Source organism: Rhopalosiphum maidis, chromosome 2 (genome assembly GCF_003676215.2).
Source record: "Rhopalosiphum maidis isolate BTI-1 chromosome 2, ASM367621v3, whole genome shotgun sequence".
In the NCBI taxonomy this organism is placed as follows: domain Eukaryota; kingdom Metazoa; phylum Arthropoda; class Insecta; order Hemiptera; family Aphididae; genus Rhopalosiphum; species Rhopalosiphum maidis.
The window spans coordinates 50,709,546-50,723,626 of record NC_040878.1 but is presented as its reverse complement, the minus strand read 5'-3'; the positions used below and the strand labels follow the sequence as shown (position 1 = coordinate 50,723,626).

The 14,081-nt window shown below is 29.9% G+C and overlaps 1 pseudogene; it reads right to left on the bottom strand.

Annotated features, from left to right (window-relative positions):
* Positions 1–448: 448 nt before the first annotated feature.
* LOC113554356 overlaps positions 449–14,081 on the bottom strand; it is a 32,703-nt pseudogene continuing 19,070 nt past the window's right edge.

Genomic DNA, 14,081 nt, shown 5'->3' with positions numbered 1-14,081 from the left:
TTATTGCAGTTACATGCGATCATTATTTAACGTATATGAACTGAAATTAAAAAATTATTTAAAATTTATCATAGCAATCTATGACCTAAATAACTGGTATAATCAAACACGGTTGAAAAAACTTCATAATAATAATTATGGTATCAGACCGTTAACAATGAACTATGATAATGATTTTTTTTTTTTTAAATCGAGTTTTATGACTGGTATATTAATATATTATGTAGGTAATAAAATATTATTTTTTAAAATCGTTAAAAAATAACAATCACGTATCGTACGGGTACGTAAAATAGTCAAAAAACATTGCAAACGTGGTACCTATGCAAATCGTGCTTGTGCAGTCGTGGGTAGGTGTATTATAAAAATATAAACTCTGCAGTGACACAGGTCCGACCTCTGAGGTTCTGACGGATAGGTATGTATTATTATAATATGCAAAACATCATAATATATTATAATTTATATTATTACAAAACAGGTAGGTACGTACACAATAATGGAAAGAAGAGGTGAAATTAAACAGATGGTTCACGCACCGTCTCAACACAAATTGTACGTGGCGTGACGCTTGAACATTTTTTATTTCTATGTATGTGTATATTATTATAACATAAATATATTTTGTACTCGTCGACGGCAACAATAATATATACCTCTATACTATTTCGTAGGCGTTATTTATTCTATCGACTCGCCAACATAATTATAATAGCATTAGGTACGACTCGCGAGACGACAATATAACATCACGGCGGGTAGGCATCATATATTCACGTATATTCCACATAATAACATAATAATATTAAAACGATGACAATAATAATGTATACAATATCATATCGCACGACGATCGTAAAAAAATATCGAGTGAAGGTGTGTGTGTAGGTAACGGGAGCAGCAGCAGCGTCGGGCGCGATCGGAGAACGCGAATCGCGCGCAAAATCGACCGCGGCAAAATAATAATAATAATAATATGATGGACCTTAACTGTACAATAATAATAATAATAATAATAATAATAATGTCATCGTAATACATAAACGGGTGCAAACGCGTACGATTACGAATCGCAATCAAATCGCATACCCACACACAATAATATATATATATATATATTAATGTTTTGTGATTTCAGTCTTGTGAGAGTAGACGCGTCGGCGCGAGGCAAGCGCGGACCGCGACCATACGGCACGGCGGCAACGGCAATATCGCGGGCGTGTGCGATTGCCGGTGCGTGTATTGCAATAAATACAATATCAATACAATCATCGGCAACGACGACGACGGTGTGCGATATCGCGCGCTAGACGGTCGCCGGCGCGTCCGATGACTTTCGGAGAGCGGTCGGAACAACGTCGCAGTGGATGACCGCTGGAACCGCTCTGCTGGTGTTGCTGTTGTTCGACGTCCGCCGCCGCCGCCGCCGCCCCGTCGCTCACGGTGTTCGTCAGTTGTTTGCGTATGTCGCGTATGCTCTTCCGGATGGCCTGCGCCAGCTTCGTGGTCGGCTGCGACGCCGCGGAGTCGGCCGTCTCGTTGCCGGCCGACGTCTTGTCGCACTCGTCCGCCGGAACCACCGTCACGGAACAGGTGTCGGTCGCCGTCCGGTGGCCCCTGTCCATCAGTCGCTGCGGGTCCAACTTGATCGCGTCGTCGTAACTTGGCGGCGGCACGTCCACCACCGAAGCGTAATCCGGCGGCTTCTCGTCCAGCCGCACAGGCGGGTCCAGTGATATCACGTGGATGTGGTCGATCGACTCCTGAGGACAAGACAAAAAAAAAAAAAAAACCGCCAATTTTAATAAATGATGGGTACTCCTCCACTATTAGTCTATAGAATTAGAATGCATTATCGTGTGCGGGCGACATTTTTGCAGGATCGTTCCCAAAGTACGTAAAGTTCCAAGCAGTGTTACTACAATGCGAACAAATATGTAAAAACATTGTCTACATGAGAAATCGGTCCACAATGATTTAATAATTAAAAAATTTATAAGCGATCTACACAATGCAATATGCACCTATATATTATTATTATTGATACGATTAATAGTATTTGACTAATAATTAGTACGATCAGTCATAAGTCATAATATATAGGTACACAAAATTAAAAAATGTAATTATTATCCATAATTTTGGATATTTAAAGTTAATGGATCTTACTATTCAAAAATCTAACGAATAGTTTATAATAGTTATTAAAATGTATAATGTATATTTGTAGGTATATACTCACGATAATAATTCTTAAAAATAGTCTTGATTAGATTCAGAAAACGTTAATAGATTTTTAATATTAATTAAGCTGCAGTATCTTCCAAACCTATTATCGTGGACTTGTATTATCTTTAATACACAATTACACAGAGTTAAATAATTCAAAACCTTCTAAATTTTCATTTAGATACTGTAGAAGAGGACGATTCTTATTTGAATAAAACAAGTTGGCATTACAAATTACAATAGGGCACTCCTTATTCCTTAAATGGTATAAAAATGTTAAATAATTGAAAATTCAGTGCTAAGTGATACCCACCAATCTTCTGAAAAATCTCAAAACCTGAATTTAAATTAATTATTTAAAGAAAAATGGGAGCGGGTACGTTAGGTGAATCACTCTGTACATCACATAGCAATTATTAATCATCATTTGAGTATTTAAAAAACATAAAGCTGCCACAACATCTGAATCAATATAAAAGAATATAGATACCTCCATGTATGCATCATAGCCCATAGGTGTGTAGACTATCTAAGTGCTCATAAAACAACAAAACTATTGATACACTTAGACTTATTATAGGTGTAATTGCAAGTTAAATTCATTTTGCCGAAAATAATGGGAGATTTTTTTTTCTAATTTCATCATATTATAATATATATATTTTTTACAATTACAAGCCGAACCAACGGTATAGAATATTTTAATAGGACGTATCGTGTAAATAGGTATATATTTAGTATATTACCTACTTATATTACACGACACGGCACGATAGGGTTATGTAAATTTAAAATATAACAACCTTTATTTATAAATATATGTGCATGTATTGTATAGCTATTAGCTAAATAGATTGAAGTATTGAACCTTATTGGTCAATAGCGTGACTAGAAAATTAACTGGAGGTGCAAACAAACGTCGTTACATGAGTATAATTTTTTTTTTTTTTAATTGTTTAATCTTTAGAGCAATTAAAAAATAAAATTTAAAACATATTAGTTAACGTAATTAAAATTTTAAATAAATTGGTACTGCAGTGCTATATGGGAATAATAAGTGGCAATCCAGTAAATTTACAATCGGCACATGTAAACTTATTATATACATTCTAGTATTAACCTTAATTTGGTTTAAAATTAATATTTTTGTATTATTTCATATTTATTGATACAACTTCAAATCGTGAAATCTTTTTATATAAATGAAAATGCTATAAATAGCATTCTCATTTTATTATAACATTTTCGATACTGCGCCGTAGGCTATAACCCTTTTAGTTCGTAGTTCTATACATACCTGAACCTTTTTGTGTATAACAACCTATATAAATAGATAATATATATTTTTTAAATAATACTCGTTATAATATTAATCGATATCTATAAGCATTTTTCGTTTTTTTTTTTTATCGAAAGCCAAATAATTATGGTTTTACTGAGGTTACTGTATAATATTGCCTACCTATAAAAAGTTTAATTTAATAATAACAGTATCTTTCGTTTATTTTATAGTAATTAATATTATTATATTTTTGTAAAAAAAAAAAAAAAAACTATCAAATCTGAAATAATTCCATACATAAGCATCAAGGCTTATCTAAACGTATTATTATAAGGCAACGATAGTTTCCATAGTCTCATTGTTTTAATATTATTATTATTAATAATACGTAATATAACAGCACGTCATACTAAAAATAAAAGCTGTTTTTTCTACAGTCACTATACGCACAAGTATATTACAGGCACACAATGATGTTCGTACTCGTTAGCAAAAAAATTGTGACATAACATTGCTCATTGCTTCGACAGGTAGTACTACTGTTTTCAAGATCGTTTCGATGAACTTGAAAGGTGTAAAAATATACAATAATAATGAAAATATATATTTATTGCGCACAAGCGTTCAGAATTGTTTTTATTTATGTAATATCGTCGTCTGCAAAGCACAAACGTTGTTAAAAATATACGGTGGTCAATTATTTTTTAACAATAATAATGTTATTAAATATTATGTTACGTCACACAAATTTATCGCAACGAAAATAATGGTGTGACGTACTGGCCGTGCTGCACGTTTGTTTATTTAAGATTTATGCAATTTTTTTTTTAACTATACCATATAACTTTGTGGGGTACCTACTTCAGGCTACCGAATGCTGTATATAATTTATAGGTAACATACTAACATGTCTATTTCGGTTTGTGTCGTTTGTGATTATAAATAATTGACGGCAGTTTTCGCACTTCGTTAATCGCACACCTATGTACTTGTAAGTTATAGAATACTTTAACAGTTGATCTCTACGGAAGTCGAAAATAGTAATTGGGTGAGCCTCGCCTTGAACTATACGTCGTGTCAAAATTAGTTGAATTCCGCGAGAATAATATTAAATACACCGTTCACTCGTGCTGCTGCAACAGTCAGTGCCACACCGCAACCGCGTATAGCAATAATGTATTATTATAATCGATGATTTTATGAAAATATCCATGGTTTAAAATTATGTATTTTGAACATTTCAATATTTTAAATTGTTTGTAAATTTTAAAATGTTAATAACTTCTTTTCTATAAAAAAATACTCGTGACATTCACTAGATAATATTCTTACTTTTAAATTTGATATTAAGTTAATTCAATGTAATTTTAAGTATAAATGAGTTAAATGGATTCCTAAGAACGTACAATTTGTAATATTATACGTTTGTAAGACGAAGATAACACTATAAATGCGGTGTAACGTCTTCATAAAAAAAAAAAATTATAAAGAAATGATTTTTTTTTTCAACTCACGACTTATAGTAGACCTGCAATATAAAATATAATTACATATAATATATATACAAAAACTATAATAATATCAATTATCAATAGCTACAAAACTATAGTCGACAACAATTTGTGTTTATGTGTAATAGAACTAATTATCGCTGTCTTTTATGTATTATAATAAAATAAAGATCAACGAGAATTTAATACTTAATTTAATAGAACTGTGTACCTACCTATATTTTGGATAATTATGGACTTATTATACACGGACAATAGTAACAGGTGAATTTACAATAATAAAAATGTCGTAAAAGTGAATAGGTCATATTAATTCCGTATTGTATATTATTATACTATTTTATAGCTTATATATGTATTATGTATAACTACAGTATGTATTTACACAATAACACGGTTGAGAGTAGGTATTGCTACATTTAGTGTAATTTCAGCTATTTTTTTTTTAGTGTAGGTCCTTAAGAGGATATCGCACCAAGGTTTGTTATCTTAAGGTTATACGTGTAATCGCGTGGTAGAAAAAAACATGTTCACGCGCAGACAAATCGATAAAATACGAATGGGAAATTATTTCGATGCTAGCAAGCTATACCTGTGTATAGTACAATGTTTGTATAAAATATACATTTATAAAGAATTATACTAATGCTTAAAATATAAAATTGAACGCACGTATATCATAATTTACAATATAATATTTAATATACGATATTATTATTTGTTATTACACTGAACTTAACGATTAATATTTGATTTTTATTCGAAAAAAATGAAAGCTGTAGAATAATAATTATTTAGAGATATACACGCGAAACGCCCTCGAATATTTGGTTTATATTTAATTTGTTTTTGCAGTGGTGTTCAGATTATTTTTTTCTAGTTTATACTACATCGTCAAGACGTCAAATATAAACATATAGTGCAATAAGAATATTTTTCTTATGGTTTATAGGAGTAAAGCCGGTAAAGAGCGTGTCAATAATATGGAAAAAAATTGAGATTCCAAATCTTGAGAGTATACGGCGTATATGTAGTATACCTATGGGAACACCCCTGGTTTATGTATAGTTATATAGCGCCTTTAAATCGATAATAACCGATAACGATAAATGTATTAATTCTTGCCATATGCACAAATATCAAATATACATAGTACATATAGGTATACTACCCACGTTAAAAGTCTATAAATAGTACCTTTTAACTTCTGTTATATAGGTAGGTAATGTATTCATTGGATTCCTAAAAAAAGCTTCTAATTGTGTCAGTAAAAATATAGGTGCGTTGTGCGTTATTTTTTCGTTATTTTAATGACGATTATTTTTTTGATAAATTATTTTAATATTATCACTAAAACAGGATGCGTGTTCGTGTATGGTGTTCGCTCGTTCATTATTATTATTTATTATTGTATATCTAGCTATACTCTAGAGTACAATTTCAATGTATTTTGAAAGTGTGTCAAATTTATGTCTGGCCAATTTTCACGGGCTACTTCAAAATGTTTGACATTCACATCGTCACACAAAAAGATCTAACAAGTATTTTATGACGTTGATATAATTCCAATAAAGCAGTAAAGGTTGACTTTTTAGAATACTGTATTCTATGACCATATACTATGTATAATGTTTAATCAATAATAGTTTCGAAAATTAACTAATAACTATTTAGATATTAACGAACCTTAAGATTGACAATACTAATTATTTTATCAACACTCGTAATCTCACTGTTTTAATTTCATATCCCGAATTTTCTGAAACTTTGATATTATGTAAAATAAAATTTCAAACGATTAGTTAATCACTTTTAACTTATAAGTATATTTTAAAATTTAGATGAGTAGGACTAGTTAATAGCAACATGGTTACCAAATAATAAACCTGCGGCAATAGCTAAAAACACCCCCGTGGGTTGTATTGAATGTAATGTACTATATTTATACTAATCCTGAATAAAACGATAAATAATAATACTAATCGAGACTTATAGTAAAACAAAATCGATTTTTGAGAAGTGACTTATAATTATTATATATTTATAGTTATACTATCTAGTATCTACCTACGTATTTATGCAGCTGCAATGCATATTATTATGTATATTTCCAACCACGCAAAATATGTTTAACCCGAGACTTCAAATAATAAGAACTGATTCATGTCTATAATTTAGTGACGTTATAAATTTATTTTTAATGTGTACCATAGGTGATTCTTCTGAAATTATAGAATCACTTAACATACGCAATATGATATATTTGTAATCTTTTAAGTTTTAATATTAGATAATAGATAATATGCGAAAAACAAAGTATATAGACTACTTCATCGGTGTATTGACCTTTGATAACTTACCTATATAATATAAATACATTCATACAAATTCGATTTCGATGTGTTTCAATGCAAGTTTATACCGAGCGACATGATGAATGCATTGACGTTTATACTAAGTATGCTAATTGCAAAAACGCCGTCGGAGGAAATGCAAAGTTGTCAGATTATAGTAATTAATGTGGTCAAAACAATCTTATATGTATGTAGTTACTTCCGGATAATACTTCTCCGAAAATAAACCATAAATATATATATATATATACATAAAAATGTATATTGAAAACTATAATAAACGTATACGCGTATTATAACTTACATGCGAATATGCAATACGTACAAATGATGGTTGTGATAATGTGTAGAAAAAAATGGAGAGTTTTGTACACTAGTTTATATTCTTGTCAAATCATATAATTATTATTAGTGTTTTTGAAAAACAATGTTCTGTTATTTTAAAATAAATTTATCTACTGTATTATGACTTTATGGGTAGTCAATATTTTTAATAAAATAAAAACTGAAAGACTTTTATTTGAATATTTCATGAAGAAAGTGATCAGTATAGGTTCAAAATGTATTACGTTTTTTTTTCTATTATCTTATAATATTATAAATTATAATATACTTAATAATTACTTATATTTTACTTTGAGGTACAAACAGTTTATTTCTAAATACAATTGAGTTAGGTCTTAAGCTTTAGGTATACTTTTTAAACTTCAAATATCGTTTTAAATTTTGTACTCTCGAGTATGTTAATATTATCATGTCGATTTGGTATATAATAATTATTTATGCCTATATTCAAACATAAAATATTTAACCAATAATGTATTGGTTTTATAATCGTTCAAACTTTAAAGCATAAAAGTTATAACATTAAGTAGGTATGCACATTTTCTATGGAATTTCCCTGGATGGCACTGTTATTGTATTCTAACTTTTAAGTTTTTGACATTTTAATCATAAAGTCGAAAAGCTAAAGAATTGCTACTTATTCATAATGCATGGAATAAAAACAATGTGATTTGTATTTAATACAATTAAATTGTGATATAAAGGTACCTACTGAAGGTTCTAGAATATCGACATTTTCTATAACAAAAAAACCAGTCGGACGAAAAATATCCTAAGTAAAAGACCTGTCGGTAGTATCCTCGCGGGAGGCTCGGACCTATAGTAGCTGAATATCATTGTACAAAAAGGTAAAAAATACTTTATATTAGTTTATATTGACGTCACGCTCGGCGATGCGGTAACACAACACGTTTTCGTCTCGCCCGGTAACAGTTGCCAAATTGCCTTGAACGAAGGTCTTTCTGCAGGAGAAAGACTTTTCGTAGCACGACGTTATGAGTGTGTATACTGTGTAGTATAATATACATTATGCACACAAATATACACACACACACACACCCGCCCGCGTACGGATCTACGAGTGCATTAGCCTTGTTCGTGTCGGTCAATCTGGCGATTCTCGATTAAAACATTTTAAAACGTTTTGTTTTTTTTTTAATAACCATGCAAGTAACCCGAGGATCTAATTATTTGTTGAAAAATACGATCGTATACGATCTAAAATTAATTTATATAGTTTCCTGTTGCATAACCTACGGTTTATATTAAACATTAATATTATAATAGGGTGTAACTATTATGCGGTTCATTTTTTTTTCAGATTGATCTACATAATTATGTATATGAATTAGTTTATGTCTACAGTATCATAAATGTAAGTACGTCATTATCAGCTTTTAATCTTCGAACTCGTACCCATAACATTGATTCAAAATGAATAAGTAATACTTTGAATTTAACTTCAAAAAAAATGTTTTTATCATCCGTTTCAAGTTACGACCTAGGTACAAAATAAATCGATTATCGTTGTATTACAAATTGTTATATGTATAATGTTATATCTATAAAGTGATTATTTTATAACATTATTTTATTATAATTTATAACTTATAAGTATAATTAAGTTATAATATTAGGTATTAGTAATTACTCTCCAACAATCATATTTATAAATCGTACCATCGATTATAGCGTTGTTTTTAGTGTTTTACTGCAGTTTTACTTAGGTTCTAATTGTTCGTGACCTTCACCCCCCTCCCCAAAATAAAATAAAAAATAATAATTAGAGCTATATTTTCGCGCTGCGTTACTAGTCACAACATTTGCAGAGCCAAGTTCAAGCTAAACTATGAACTTCATTGTTTTCATAATTTTAGGTAAATATTAAAATATATTACCAGCAAACATAGATAATACTTATTTCTTATAAGTCGCTCGTGAGAATACTTTATAAATATCCGTGAGAAATTGATTAGGATGTTCTGCAGGTTACACCATTGTGTTTAAATTAGCTCGCCGGTATCGTATGATATATTACTATTATTATTGAATCATTTCCCGTGTACTATCGATTGGCTATTATTCTATTAATATCAGCGAACGGAAATAAAAAAGTACATAGGTATCTATTGTATTATAGTATATCAACGCCGCGCCCTCGTAATTTATTTCTTCTCTTTAACCGCCCAGAAGCACTTGTGCAATATAATATTACACTCGATGAAAATTTATATACTTACACTATACATATTATATTAAACGCCACGCCACACACGGTCACCGATACCGGCACAGTACTCACGTTGACACGTGCGTATCACTCGACTGAGATAATGTAAATTATATTTATATTTTCGAAACGACGGCGGCCGTCACCGTTGTGTGCCTGCGCGAAGCATGTAATATGCAGCAATGATATCGTCAAGGCGTATACCTATCGGTGTGCGCTGTAAACTGTCGTAAAACGCATAATATTATTATATAAATTGAACAACGCCGTACGGCACGCCGCATAATAGGTACATACATACTATCATTACTATTATTATTATTATTATTACAGGTAGGTACCTATAAGACACTCGATCGTCGTCTGTAAGACGCATCGCGACACACGTGTAAAAATTAATTTCGTGGCGATTCACAACGACGTTGGAAATGTGCCAAGCATCATAATGTAATACCATATCGTATAACAATAAAATATATTATTATCAGCGTATCCTTTGCAGCCACAGATCGCGGATTACAATTTATAATATAATATCATTTCGTGTACAGACATGCGTGTTACTATATATATGATGATAATAATAATAATAATAATAATAATAATAGGTATAATATTTTGTTTCGCTCGTTTGCAGGATATTCGCAGATTTGATGGCGGTTCATTTTATTTGCTCACCAGGAAATGTCGAAAACACTATTTTGAAACAACTCGAAACACGCTTCGACTACTTACATGGTTTTAATTATTATTATTATTATAGCGCGATAGTTACGGTTATTATTGGCTATAATATAGTATACCTATACAACTATTATAATAGCTGGTTTAACTATACGGCTGGACGCGCTGGTAAAATTATATTGTATTGCAAAGATCGGCAAATATTATTTGCTATTGCTGCAATTGTCGGTAATTAATTATTGCATTTTAATAAATAAATTATATTGTTTATAGATATGTATGCGTATTAGGAGCAGATGTTGCACATATCATCTGAACACGTGACGGTTTTTTATAACACCTATGTTACCACAATATTATAATATATTATTATAATTTATTATTGCACATAACGAGTGCAGTTGCAGTTATACTTTGATTCTAACATTATATCATAAGGGTGTATTATTTTTTAACGTTATATTGATTCACGTAAGTTGTTTGTCCTATTATAAATGGATATTATTTTAGATGATACTAATTTGAAACTGAGAGTATAGACTATATATTCCATCTGAAACATATTATAACATAATATAATATAGGTATGAGTATCTATATTTATAACTAGGTAGTTGGTTAGTAGTTATATAGGTACTTAATAATAATTAATAAGTCACGAATCAAGGAAGAGAAACGTATTTTAGGTCAGTAAAAGTGTGTACAAATTACATTGTTATCGTTATTATTTATTCCGATATCTCATTGTGCACCAACTATTCAGTGTACCTATTTGTGTACGTGTACACCTAAACGCAGTGAAGCAATATATCAATTTATTTTTAATACGTTTCAAAACCAATTATATTCAATCGTTCTAGGATTAATTTGGCCGATATAAGAAATAAAAAAAATTGACTAGCATAACCAAACTTGATCAGTTCTATACATCAGAAATATTATACATTATAAGGTAGTATAAAGTTTACGATCTTTATTCAAGAACAAATGTCTTAATATAAAAAACGTTAAGTGTTATATATATAATATCATTATTTTCCAAGTAACATAGCTGAGAACAGAGAATGTAATGAATATCTGATTTTACAATCAGCATCAATAATTAGTGTTGAGTGGCGTATTCGAACATACCTGCAATATCGACTGAATTATATGTGTTTTGCGTATACACTAAACATCCAATTTATAGGTAGGTATACGAAATTTGTTTAATTGACCGATTTTACCTATATCAAAATATTATCATTATTCGTTAAAATTCATCACGGTAAGTGAGTGGTTATATATTGTGTTGTTAAATAAAATTATTTATTTTAATTTATTAAAAAAAAAAAAATCATTGTCATATTATAATAAATTGAACTGTTATACGAATAGTATTTAAATTTCAATGTCAATGTAGAAGACAAGAGGCGTCAACAAAAAATAATTTCGTCATACGGTCAACGAACGATTAAAGATACTTTTAATAAACTTATTTGATACAATATCGGCAATAACAATTGTTATTAAGTTTTATTATAGCATGACCATTACGAATGATATTATGTTATGTTGCTCCGAGTGTCTACCGTTTCATATTGTTGCCCTACGGGCTACAGCCTACAATTAATGTAAAATATTATGAATACTAAATTGTTTTACAACAATATTTGTAACAAATATATTATAAACAATATTTTTAGTCAATAATATTCATATTCAATTATTAGGAATCCGTGTACCGCATAATATATATTATAATGTTTAAATACGTATTGTGTTTGTTCGATAACTTTCATCACACTGACAATTTTGGTATCTCGAGAAATTATTTTCAGATCTAAATACATTACCTATAACATATATACATGCACAGGCAATTTTTTTAATAGTTAGTGTGCTCATAATTACCACGCTTATAATATGTATTTTAAATATATCTGTTTAACTATTTAACTTGAATTTTATTCAAAGAAAGATCATTAGTATTATTACTGAATTCGTCGTTTACTTTAAAGTTTCAAGCGATGAAAATCTGTTTTTTAATTAAAACATACCCTCGAGCTAATTAATATGGGTCTATTATTGCTAGTTGAGTTAAGTTATTAGAAAAAATTGAGAATACTTAAATTTCAAAGATGTGGTTAAACTTTAAAAGATAATTAAATTATGAACATAATAGGTATATTTTGTACAATAAATTATGAAAGTATGTTATATTGAACAATAATATTTAACGCTGAACAACGATCTATAAGAGCGTTGAATTTGAATTTTTTAATGAAAAAGATATTTTGAATATTTATTGAAAAAAACAAAGAAATTTTAGGAGCAAAGTAACTCTATTATAATCTAGGAGGTTTATTATAAAGCACATGGCTCGTACAGAATAATAGACACGTCTACTTGTGTGGGCAGTGCAATGAGGGCAAATCCATGCTAATATTCGAATCTTAATAATATTACAAGCGTAGGTCATCGAACGAATTTACGGGAGCATTGAACATTATAACAATAAATATTATCTTACCAGGTATTCACGTTTATGTATCTAATAGTAGTTGTATACAATTTATTGTTCCTGATCAAAAAATTGTTTCGTTGGAACGGCGCGTTCAAACATGTTACTTATAGTAATTTCCTACATATTATAACATAAACTATTCACTTATACCTATAAGTTATAACTAAAAAAACCTATTGGTCAGCAGTAATGTTAATGCGTAATTACTAATTATTAGTGTTTAATTGTTAATTATAGGGTTGTATGATAATTGTCATAATAATATATTGGATATCGTGAGTATATAATACACAATAATATAGTATATTTTCGCGTATCGCGTTGAGAAATTATATAAAATGCAATAACTACTCTCCGGTAAACGAAACTTTATTGTCTCATATGGTAGTTAGATTATTTTCAATTTGAAGGTTACGTTGATAATAATTTCCATTACTGGTCGCAGCGGTCATTATTTATTATATACACCGCCTGCAGAATACAACAATATTATATTCGTGAAGTGGAATAATGATAGTTTATGATGATATCCTGAAGCCCGCCCCCTCTTGCTAATCGACTATTAAAAGTTTTTCAAAATAAATATCATTAAACGATTTTTACCAAAAATAACACAATGTTGGATGTCACCGGCAGCAACGCGTTATATAATATTATTATAATAACTGAAAATCGGGTTTTATTATCAGAACAGATAGTCCGGGAAATCAACGAAGTAGTTATCCACATGATAAATAGTGATCATCACCTGCCCACTTTACGCGAAAAAAAAAACACAGAAATCTTATTGAATATTTCATGTTAATTTCATAGTTTCCAATCATATAATGAAACGGTGCTTCTACAACGACGACGAAAGTTATTTTTTTTTTCTTTCAGAGTAATCAATAACCATTTTTGGTACAACGATGCTTTTTAGGGTGGTAAATGTGTCGTGTAG